Source organism: Nymphalis io, chromosome 11, assembly GCF_905147045.1.
Source record: "Nymphalis io chromosome 11, ilAglIoxx1.1, whole genome shotgun sequence".
Lineage (NCBI taxonomy): Eukaryota > Metazoa > Arthropoda > Insecta > Lepidoptera > Nymphalidae > Nymphalis > Nymphalis io.
In genome coordinates this window covers 89,154-100,488 of record NC_065898.1, presented here as the reverse complement: position 1 = coordinate 100,488, position 11,335 = coordinate 89,154, and positions in this window count along the sequence as shown.

Sequence of the window (11,335 nt, the reverse complement as noted above, 5' to 3'; positions counted from 1 at the left end):
TGCAGTTCATGTGCCGGTCGGCAGTCCTACTATTTTCATACTCATATATAGTACGTACAGATAGAGTGTCACTTATCGACACTCCCCACTGGTATAGAAAAGCCCTGTTGCCTTTTAATAAGAGTTTGCAGCTTATCCCACCATGCTGCTAGAATGCGGGCTTGGTGGAATGTTTACGGCGCACGAGGGTTTTCTCCGGATGTATACTTCAATGAAGACTTCGAGATGAATTATAAACATACGTCAACCCGAGTGTTAACCCGAATAGTCCTATGTGATATTTTCGAATGCCCGTCGGCACGACTGAAAGCCGGTAGAATCCGAACCGGTGCAGTACTCGAATAAAGTATAAACTTATGTTCATTTTGAGATTATTTTATTTCATAAATAACAAAGTAACAAATAAAAGATGGTCACCTCTGAAACTTGAAAATGGCGCTGGAAAACGATGCACTTCAAATTTAGGCGACATGTTGTGCAGTGCATTTTAGTACGCAGCTTCGCCCGCGTGTGTTTGAGAGGCAGGTAGTCAGAGTGTTAAGTCAGTTAAATCAGGGTATCTCAATTCCAAATTGCACTTAAATCCGTCTAGTCGTTTCGCATAATGAGTAAAACCATCCAAACTTTTACAATTATAATATTAAGTGGGATTAAATATTTATATTCCCGTGAAAATATATGTTTCAATTGGGTGGGAGACACGTTGAGCGACTGCAGGCCCTGTTATTATACTATAACTTCCCACAAACATAATGTAACTTTATATAAATACTAGCACAAGTCCGCAACAACGTTTAAACTAATATCGAATATTGATTTATAAACTAATCCGTCTGTTCGAATGTTTCGACGGTCTGTCTCCTGTCAGAATATCATTTTGTTCAGAGTGAGTACATTCAGGATTTTCAATGGAGCATCATCTGTGATGTGATTCGCAATAAATCGTTTTTTTTTTTTAAATAATTACCTCCATAACATTTGTAAGAACCATAACGAATAATTTATTAAAAGATCAAATAGCAATTCATACTTTAGACAGTTCTCTATGTCACTTACGTATAAAAAAATTATAGCTCATAATTTTAGATGATAAAAAGCTATGAGTTAATTCGTTAGTTTAATTGAATATATTTTGATTTTGAATGAAATTATTGAAAACAATTAAATTAATAAAGATAAATAGATTTATTTATATATATTTTTTTTGTAATTGTCAGACTGCTGTAACAGTGGGCCCTATTTATAATATAATGTCCTTGGTTTACGCCTTTTTGTCCTGAATTTGAACACTTGTAAATGGTTACTCTCGAGTCTCGATTCTCGAGTACTCGGTGGGTTGGTATGCACAGTACACGATGTTCTAGGTCGCACGTGCCCATCTGTCGTGTGATCACACCAGCCACACACGCCTGACGTGTGTATACGTACATATATAACATTTATGTAGATATATAGAAATGGTTCACTTCAATAGAAAGCTGTCGCGTTTCAGTCAACTATCCCGCAGCTCTAAAGCGATATTCAGCGGTATTTTCTGAAATCCTTTTCGCCTCCGAGATGATGTTATTTATATTTCATTACGAGCTGAAACTGCTGACAATCCGATTTACTTGATCGACAATTTACATCAGATTCAACTTCAATTTCACTCTGAATATTTTTGCTGAAAATATGAAATTACAAAATGATTGAATTATGCAGAAATGTAAAATTTTTAAATATTTCTCACTTCGGCCAGCCCGGCAGAGTTGTGTTTACTACTCGTATAGACCTACTCGAGTATACGGTAATTCCTTGAATTCACAAACTATAAGTGCCTGTTACCCTCATTACAGAGGCTTAACAGCGACACGCTGGTTTATTGATGAGGTAACGGTATCATTACAATAACAAATGTCCTCCCAATACGATGTCCACTCGTCCGTGCCGCTGTCGGCACGATGTGTACGAACGTCATGTTTTTTTTGTTCATGTTATAACAATAAGGTTAGGAGTCCGTGTCGCACAAAGCTCATAAAAATAAGCTACTTGTAAGTGTTCTTCTTATGGAGTGACAAAGTAAATAATATAAAGCCATCGACTAGTTATATAACGCAACAAGTATAAAGGGAAACGGAGCGGCAAACGGAAACCTTTGAGAAAAATATGATGTCTGTATTGAGTTTGACAAAAGAAAATTTAAAAACGCTTCGCCACGCCTGGTACCTATTGCAGAGTAAAGTCTACAGCTACAAAAAGGCCTTTTACATTGTAGCCTTTGTTAGCAGTTAGCACTACGTAGTCGCGGTCGGCCGCCCGGTGTCACCTTGCACCCCGGCCCTCCCCACTCCCTCCCGAGGCAGGACGGTGTTGCCAGGTTGAAATTTTTCCCTTTATATTTAAGAATTCTCAGAACTTCGGGAGAAATTTCTTTGAAGATTTTTTAAAGGATATATTTTTTATATTTTCACAATCTATTATATAAAAGTGGAACGTCGCGTCTTTCGTCAGCCTTTTTATTTATTACTTTATATCTTACCTGATCCAATAGAATTCGTAAATATATACGTCCATACAATTAGTTCGGTAGTATTTTATCGGTTACGCTAACAGCGTCGTGACATAACTTTATATTATATTGTCTGTCTGTCCGTGCATGTGTTGGGTTAGGCAGACAACTACACGGCGGGGTCTATTACAATACTTACAGTATACCCGAGTCGAGAATTGCTTTCAAAGCGTTAGTCTTTAGAAAAATTAGTGAATTCGATACATATAAACTAATTTCTTAGACTTTCTGCTGCATGATACCTTAAGCGAATGAACATACATTTTAATCTCCACCAATAAATAATCCAAGAGACATTGGACGTTACGTTTCAACATTGTTATTTAAGTTATATATTTATTTTTCTTTAGTTAGAGTACTCCTAAGTCAGCAACAACTGTATTTATTATTAATATAAGTAAATTATTTGCAAGTTATCCTGTAATTTCTATATAATTTGTAACATTATTTTCATGTATATATAAGCAATTGTATTCTTAGTAAACAGGCTACCTATTAAAAAAAGTTACTTATTTAGTAAATTGGATGGAATACGTCTCTTAATGGCAACATACGCCAATGTAGGTACTACGTGTAGACCGCCTGTCGCCGAGCGAGGCTCCGGCCCGCCCTCTGGGAGCTGGGCCGTGACATCATTTGTATTTATACGCCTACAATTACTTACGACAACTGTGTGCACTTTTCTCGCGGTGAAACCTTCTATTACCTCACCGCCACTTATGTTATAAACTGCCAATGTTACAAGAATCGATCGACCGATACATTATCAGCAATAGAAGTATTCGAGTTTTCAGCGCGCGCGTTATCTGTTTAGCCGTGCTGATTAGATACTACCCTGCATCATTACATTTTCTACTCACCTCGTGAACTTTTCCCCAACTGCAATATTTCTCTCCATCCCTTCAGGCTCGTGTCCTCCGACCTAATTTCCGATAAACTGTTTAAGAACCGCTGACATCGCTGACTCCCTCCAAGAAATTTCAAATAAATTATAATTTTGTTAATTGTATTCTTGAGTTGTTATCAAAAAAGTAATCCTAGTGAGTTTCTCTCCCCGGTTTATATCAAGTCTTACGTGTTTCTCTACGAATTATTGATATTACTTTAATAATGAGGACCTCAAAAAGTGTAATTAGTATTCTTTAACTTAATCTTAGGTTAAAAAATATTTAATTTTAACCCCTTTTGAGTTGTTGGGTTAACATTTTATAATATAATAATCAGGGGAAATGTACTTGATCACTTTACAGAAGGTATATAATGTGTATGTACTAAATAAGATATTAATATTATGCACTTTAAAACCAATAATCCTTAAACATATTCGTTGAGTTTTGGTTTCCAAGCTATAGGAACGGTAAATGCAATGCATAAGTTATGCTACCTTAAGTAACTCCTTAACTTAAGGTAAAGTTAGTTGAAGCCAAGGACGCATAATAAAGTTAATAGGTACATATTTTGAACAGTATAAATTTTTCATATTAATATTAAAATCATTTATTTCCTTAATATACATAATTCATTACATTTAATTTCTTACGATGCACTAATAATATTATGTATTTAATTATAACTTAAAATATTATTTTCAGGTAGGAGGTTTTTTCTTACATTACCTATTAATTACATAAAATAAGTAAGAATATGAGATGACAAACAAACAAAACTTTATCATCGGTTTCTTTGAATATATTAATCTGAAATCGGCTTACAAAGACCTCTATATATTTCCACAAACGTTACATGAAAATATATGGAGTATGTAATGTTCTACAAAGAGCATTGTTTGAATAAAATAATTGTGAAGATAACCACTTATTGTAATCCCCGAAAGTGCTCAGTTAGATACAATATAAACGAGATTATCTCAAAAAGCAGGTCTCGTAACAATGCCGGCACGCGAACGCGCGCAGGAACAAAGAGTTCGCTCGTCTAAAACTAATTTCGCTTTGTATTCCGACCTTATTAGCTCGTTATAATTATCACCGGTACTTAATTCCCGGAGCTCGTTTACTCGGTTAAATAACATTTAAAACAGCTGTAAACGTTACGTTAAAGGATTTACAGGGGAAATAAAATTGAGCTCTTAAATACGAGATGCGATCGAGGAGGGCGCGGCGGAGGCTGGACGTCGCGCCCGGGAGATAGCGACTGGCGCTCGCCTGTGTCTAATAAATTCTTGTTTAATCTTATACCGAAGGTGCAAGGAAATATTTAAAGTAAAAAAAAAGAACTTTAAACGCTGTGAACGTAAAGTTGTTTGAAAAGACTATCATTGTAAATGTTATGTGTTGTGAGTTGACGCCCGCGACTCGGTGTCGGATGGCTCCGAATAGATATTAAATAATATTTACGTTTACCTACACGCGGAGAGTTTAAATGTTGACTCAGGTTATAAGCTAGCGAGCGAGTTTAATTAAAATTCGCCCGCAGTTGATGTATTTACAAACAAGCTGATGGATATTCTGGATATGGTTTAATAATTATAGTTTTAATGCATGAACATAGTACATGTTACGAAGTATTTTCAGTACTCTCCTCCATTAAAAGTGCAAAATATATATACTTGTACTATTTAAAAAGAAACCGGAAGGGAAATCCCAAAACACAGTATCCCGATGGAGGTTTCCATAATAATTGGAAATGAAAAGATACTCGGGTGATATATATATATATTTATAGCATAGGTGCAGGTATCCGTGTGGTGTTTGTGCGTCGCTACTGCTCTGTTCATCAAAACAGCACAACATAATAAATATTAATTTAGCAATTAAGTTATCCAAGATTAAGGACGTAGTTAATGCCTGAGTAAAGTATAAAGAATATATATACACCTACAATTATACACTTATAAATACTATTTATGTAAATACAAAATAATAATCTAAAAAAGGTAATATTAATTACGTTATGATCTTTTTTACATCGACATTAAATATATAACGTATCATTAATTTAATGTAACGTATTCTGATGACATCAAGTGGAATCGCTTTGACCCAAATTAAATACTATCGTAATTACAGTACCCGTAATGTGAACAGTCGGCGACAGTTTTAATCTAAAATGTTAAAGACAACCTTGCGTACTGTACGACGCGACGTACGTACGGATTCGTGGAAGGCGCGGCAAAGTCGGCTTTCTCGTTAAAACATTTAAAGCACGATCCCCCTCTAATTCCTGTTAATGTTTTCGTTTGAAATGTTCTCGGCGAGATAGCTGTTAACACCCGGAGTCGCTTCGGATTTAACAGTTGAGAGGCAGTTACAACTTAGGTTATTACTTTTATGTCTATCGCTTTCGTAACTAAAGACTCATTCGTTCATTTCGTTCTGAATGTAGCTTTAATTTGAATGGTTAATGACGTTCAATTTTCGTTGAGTTATTTAATCAAAAAAGGATATTTCTAAGTGATTTCAATATAAATGTGATGTAAAAAACTCTAATTCAGATATTATAATGTTGTGTTTATTTGCCGTTAAGTGTTCACTTTTACATAATTATTGCCAACCATTCCAAGGACACACCCCAGTTCCAGATAGGCCTGGATCAGTTCTGAGAAACATTCTCAATATTTAAGCTTAATAATATTATTATATTCTTACCCATTCTATCAGAAGTCCCGTTTATCTTAGGTTTATATTCGTGGAAGTAATTTATATCTTGAGATAATAGGTTTAAATGTTTACATTAAGTACACATTTTTTGAACAGGCACTGCGGAACAAAGGACTAAACTTGTAGTGATGTCACCGTCACCGCTGGTAATAATAATTATTGACTAAACGTGCGCAATCTTAATTCAAATTTGTTCTGGTTTTGAAATAATTTTCGTCACCGACTCTTATGACGTCAAACAATGACGTCCGTGATAGCTCGTCATAAAGCAACAATTATTTTTTTTTTCTTTTGTTTAATTACAGATTGATTGTAAAATAAATGCTGCTTTTAATTATATTTGATGCAAAGTACACGACAGAGGAAGATGTCGAACAGCATAAGACTTTTCACGTGGGGTGGCCATTTTTTTTGTGTAAACAAAACTGAACGAATCAGACGAAAATAATTTTTTTATTTTATTTAATTTTATCGTGTATTATTTATAAAATAAGGAAGTAATTTATTTTAATACATATCTATAAAGCAATTAAAACAAATTTAACGTTTTTTTTCTAATCTAACTAATAGAAGAACAGATTTGATTTTTCTGATCGCTGATGTGATTATGATGTCCTGCGCATCGATTTCAGCTACGTCATTATCCGATGGGAAGGCAAACTGACACAACCGGAAAGAATACAGGCGCAGGACCAGCGGCTTTACGTGCTTTCCGAGGCATGGGAGTGTATACAATTTCAAATTGATCGCTGATGTACCCGGTACTCGTTTATTACGTGTCCTGGGAAAACAGGAAAGTTGGCAACCGCAACGTGAGGCCTTGTTGTGGCTTCACGCGCTCGACCCCTATGTGGAGCGAGGTCTCGGCTCGTCAGTAGAACTTGAGATGTGCGATCAACGACTCGATGACCCAGCCCCACTGCTTATGTACGAGTGCGCTGATTATATCAGACTGCGTGGAACATTATTTAACTATTTCATTTTACACACAGTTTGTTTGTCCTTGCAAACATTAACTCATTACTTCATGAAATGCGTTACAAAGGGCACGTGACTCTTTTGTGGGTCAATGTAGCTTTTACAACAGGATCACGAAATGTTCAATTTTAAAATTATCAAGAAAAGATTGTATTAGGATACGTTACATATCTACCAAAACTGACGGCTTTTCAAATGATGCATACCTTGGGATCTATTCAAGATCGCCTCCAGCTATTTCAAATAAAATTATCATATTATTAACCTTTTTGTATGACATAATTATTATATTAAGGTATTTCTTTTCGAACTGGCAGTAGGTTTTTGTTAATCAATGGCCAATTATAGCGCATCTGTTGTGCTCCTCATATTGGTTATAGATTTTGACTTTGATTATTATTGATTATTCACCGTTAAAGACTAAATGAAATTCCCCTTACATTGACTTCATACTTACTTATCTTTTAATGTATTCTTCCCAAAATGAGGAGCACTTTGTTATTCGATGATGTAACTTTTTTTAAGCTCACTGTTGGTATGTTTAAAGAACATCTTTATCGATCCGATCGGTTGATCGCTATTCAAGACGTCGTGTGCTGTAATCTGATCCCGCGCACGCATCCCCGCATAGCAACTGGGACACGTTTTCAAGTGTCATTGTCTGCTCGTACGTTGTGTCGTTTTAATGTCGTTGTCATGTCGACATTGTGCAGTACACACGCAACATGTGCAATTTGTGAACTCGATAATAAAATATTAACGTATAAGTAATAAGTAAAGAGGCAGTCAATAGGATAAACAGTTACACTTATGTCCGTAGTATCATATTCAATGGCTGAAGTTTTTTGTTTGAAATATTCAAAATATATTGTTATTAAAAGATATACCCTACCTCGGCTTAATTCGGAATGGGCTGCAGTAAAACTATCTTGTAACATCTATAAATACAGGCTTTTAAGATTATTTCGCAAGATCTATTCAAGATCGCTATAAGGGCTTGGGCTATAAGCTAGAAGGAAAAATAGGAATGTAAGTTATTGTTTATAAAAGCATTGCTAGTTACACTTTTAAAGTAATAAATAAATTAATACTTGTATATTAATTTAACTTCCCAAAAATTTATTTAAGTAACCATTTTCAATTATATCTACTTAAATAGATACATATATTGTATCAAGACCTTGTTGCATATCGCTAATATTAACATTACTTGTACGTTCAAATTAAATGTAATAAATATTATCATTTCGTATTACATAAATAAATACCAAGCTGTAACACAAAAATAATTAATTAGAAAATGACGATGACATTAAACCACTAAAATGTACGCAGGATGATACGAAAACCAATTTTATTATATTTTACGAGGAAATAGCCTCTTAGTTTTTGTAAGCATCACTCTTAATATAATTATAGTGCCGTGTAACGTATTTTCGTTTAAGGAAAAACTAATCACATTATTTAGAGAATATTAGACTTGTTATAATCAGTCCCGGCATGTTCCCCCTCCTGCGATCCCCTTGCGGGCCTCGCTGTACTAATTAAATTGTAATTGTATCTCATTACTTAAATTGAATTGAATTTACAAATTATACAAATCTACTGTAATCGTATTTCTGTTCAAACCAAGTCATTAAGCATTGGATGATTAATTGAATGTGTAACGCAATCCTTACATCCAAGATATTCATCCCTTCAGTTTCAGCACTATAATATGGTAGAACACAAGTTTTACAACAACGTGATATGAGAAATATCAACAATAATAATTTTCAGTGCAGCTACTTGTTTAAACATGACTCATTTTTAAAGGTAAAATAAACCAGCAATTAAAACATAGAACCTACACATTTTAATTACCAGAAATAATATTACAATTGAATCTATAATTACGACCTCATCATACAATTGAACACAAAACCTTTATTTTCGAATATAATATTTATGCGACTATGTCCCGAATCCGGCCGAGACACAAAAAATTACAGTGCAATACCACTTCACTAATAATGATCCGATGGGCCTCAAACCCTATACCAACGGATAGTTCAGACGCTGGACCAACAACTATGAATGTTGTTAAAAAACCGAGGAACTTACAAACTCAGAAATTTTCAAAAAAACTGCAACCTCAAAGATAACCACTAGACCAATAAGGCAGGCAATATTTATTTAATTTATATACAATGGGAAGGCAGTACAGACGACCAAATATACTACTCGATGGTGATGGTCACTGACAACCATAATAGACATTATACATTCACACTGAAAAAAGACTGACATACGCTTTATCTGTGTTAGATAGATAGCGTGTATGTAAAACTATAGATTCTACATTTTATTTCTTCACGATATCAACCCTGATCTTAAATTTGTTTAGAAGAAAAATAATATGAGAATTACGAACAAAGTAAAGTTGACTTCATACAATATAACGTAACAAAATGCATTTCGATTCCCAAATGAAATCACTTGCGCTAGAGTCGGAGAGACATTCGTCACGTAAAGTAGCACGCCGTCCCCTTCAGTGATATTATTGAGAAAGGATTCTTTTTGATTTATCGGTATAACCTGCTCGCACCGACCTTCGCCTATTATTATCGTTAATGAATGAATACAGTCTAAAAACTACTTTATGTTCAGGGTCTAAGGTGTATATTTATGTAATCTAATCTACGTATAAAAAGCGTGGCAAGCATTTCGCCCGAATCCCCTATTCAGTTGCCCCGGGGACAAGAAGTCCTCGACAATGGTTTCTGGAAGCAGGTCGTGTGACGTCACGTTTCGATTTACTTTTAACAGTATTGGTTACAGCTCTTCAATCAAATGAAAGATCTGATAAAAAATAATTGGAGTTTAGCTTAACATTATAACTTACAATAATTACAATTGTTTAAATAATACTCGATGCAAACAAACATATTTTAATTCAATTTTTATTATTTATCAATAAACGTATATTTATTTTAAAAATTCCCATCAATCAAAACACTGACAAAAGCGTATACTGTTAATATATCTAATGAATATATAATGAAACACACTTCTGTGTAGTTTAGTTGCATTGGCTTAAGACACTTGTAAGATGAAATTGCAACTAGTAGCGACATCTCTTATGTCTGCGGGAAACTATGTTCAATTCGCTAGGAAATATTACGAAATTGAGTCGTAAATGATATTGTAATTTAAATTATAAAACAGCAATGTTCATTATTTAACAATATCATATTAATCTGAGTTACACGAAGTTATAATTAATTTGCAAATATTATAACACATTAGAATTAACACGAAAATTGTTTTAGCAACAATAAGTAAATTATGAATTTTATCATCTTTGAATGTTGAAATAAACGTGAATAGTTCCCACTTTGTTTTTAAACGTAAGTTTATACTCAAATCTCTAAATTATAATATTATAAGTCATTCTTGTATTATATTGTGTATATAAATTAATTTCATATATCTAGGAAACGCCTTTTTTTAGGAAACGTTTTGTTTTTTAAGTTTACCTATACAGTGGTCTTTTAACAAAAAAAGAAAAAAAAAGCCGTCCACCCCGGTACTAATGCTTAGATAAGACACAACTGATATTATGTGTCGCTAAAGCCATTGACGACAACGCTCTACAGACGTTACTCTGAAACAGTCTCTACCCCTAATGATATCTTAAGCAATACCTATAAGTAGTTCCCGGAGGCGAAGCAGAACTCTCCATAAATCCTCGCAGGGAAGGAGGGAGGGGCGCGCATTCGGTAATATTCCTCAGTGATGGACGACTTCCCGTTCTAAGTTCTCGGTTCCATTAGTAGATGTCTTCGGAACACGCCTCTGTTGCAGCCTTATCCGACTGCTGAGGCAGAAAGATGAGTCATTGTTCTCACTCAGTCATTTATGTATGTGTGATTAAATCATGATATTAATTAGATCAAATATATGCACGTAGTAACATTAACACAACGCCGTGTGCCTACACATTTATGTTTAAGTCAGTTCTTGTTTTAATTCAAAGCCGTTAATGTTTTAAACTATAATATTTTTGCTCTTCGTTTGTATATATCCACTAGGCAAAAACACATGTTGTGTTACGGAGCAGCCGCCATCTCCGCACAGACAATATCTATTAAGATAACTAAGATTAGGACGTTCTTTTTTTTATACTAAATGTTTCTATTTACATAATTAG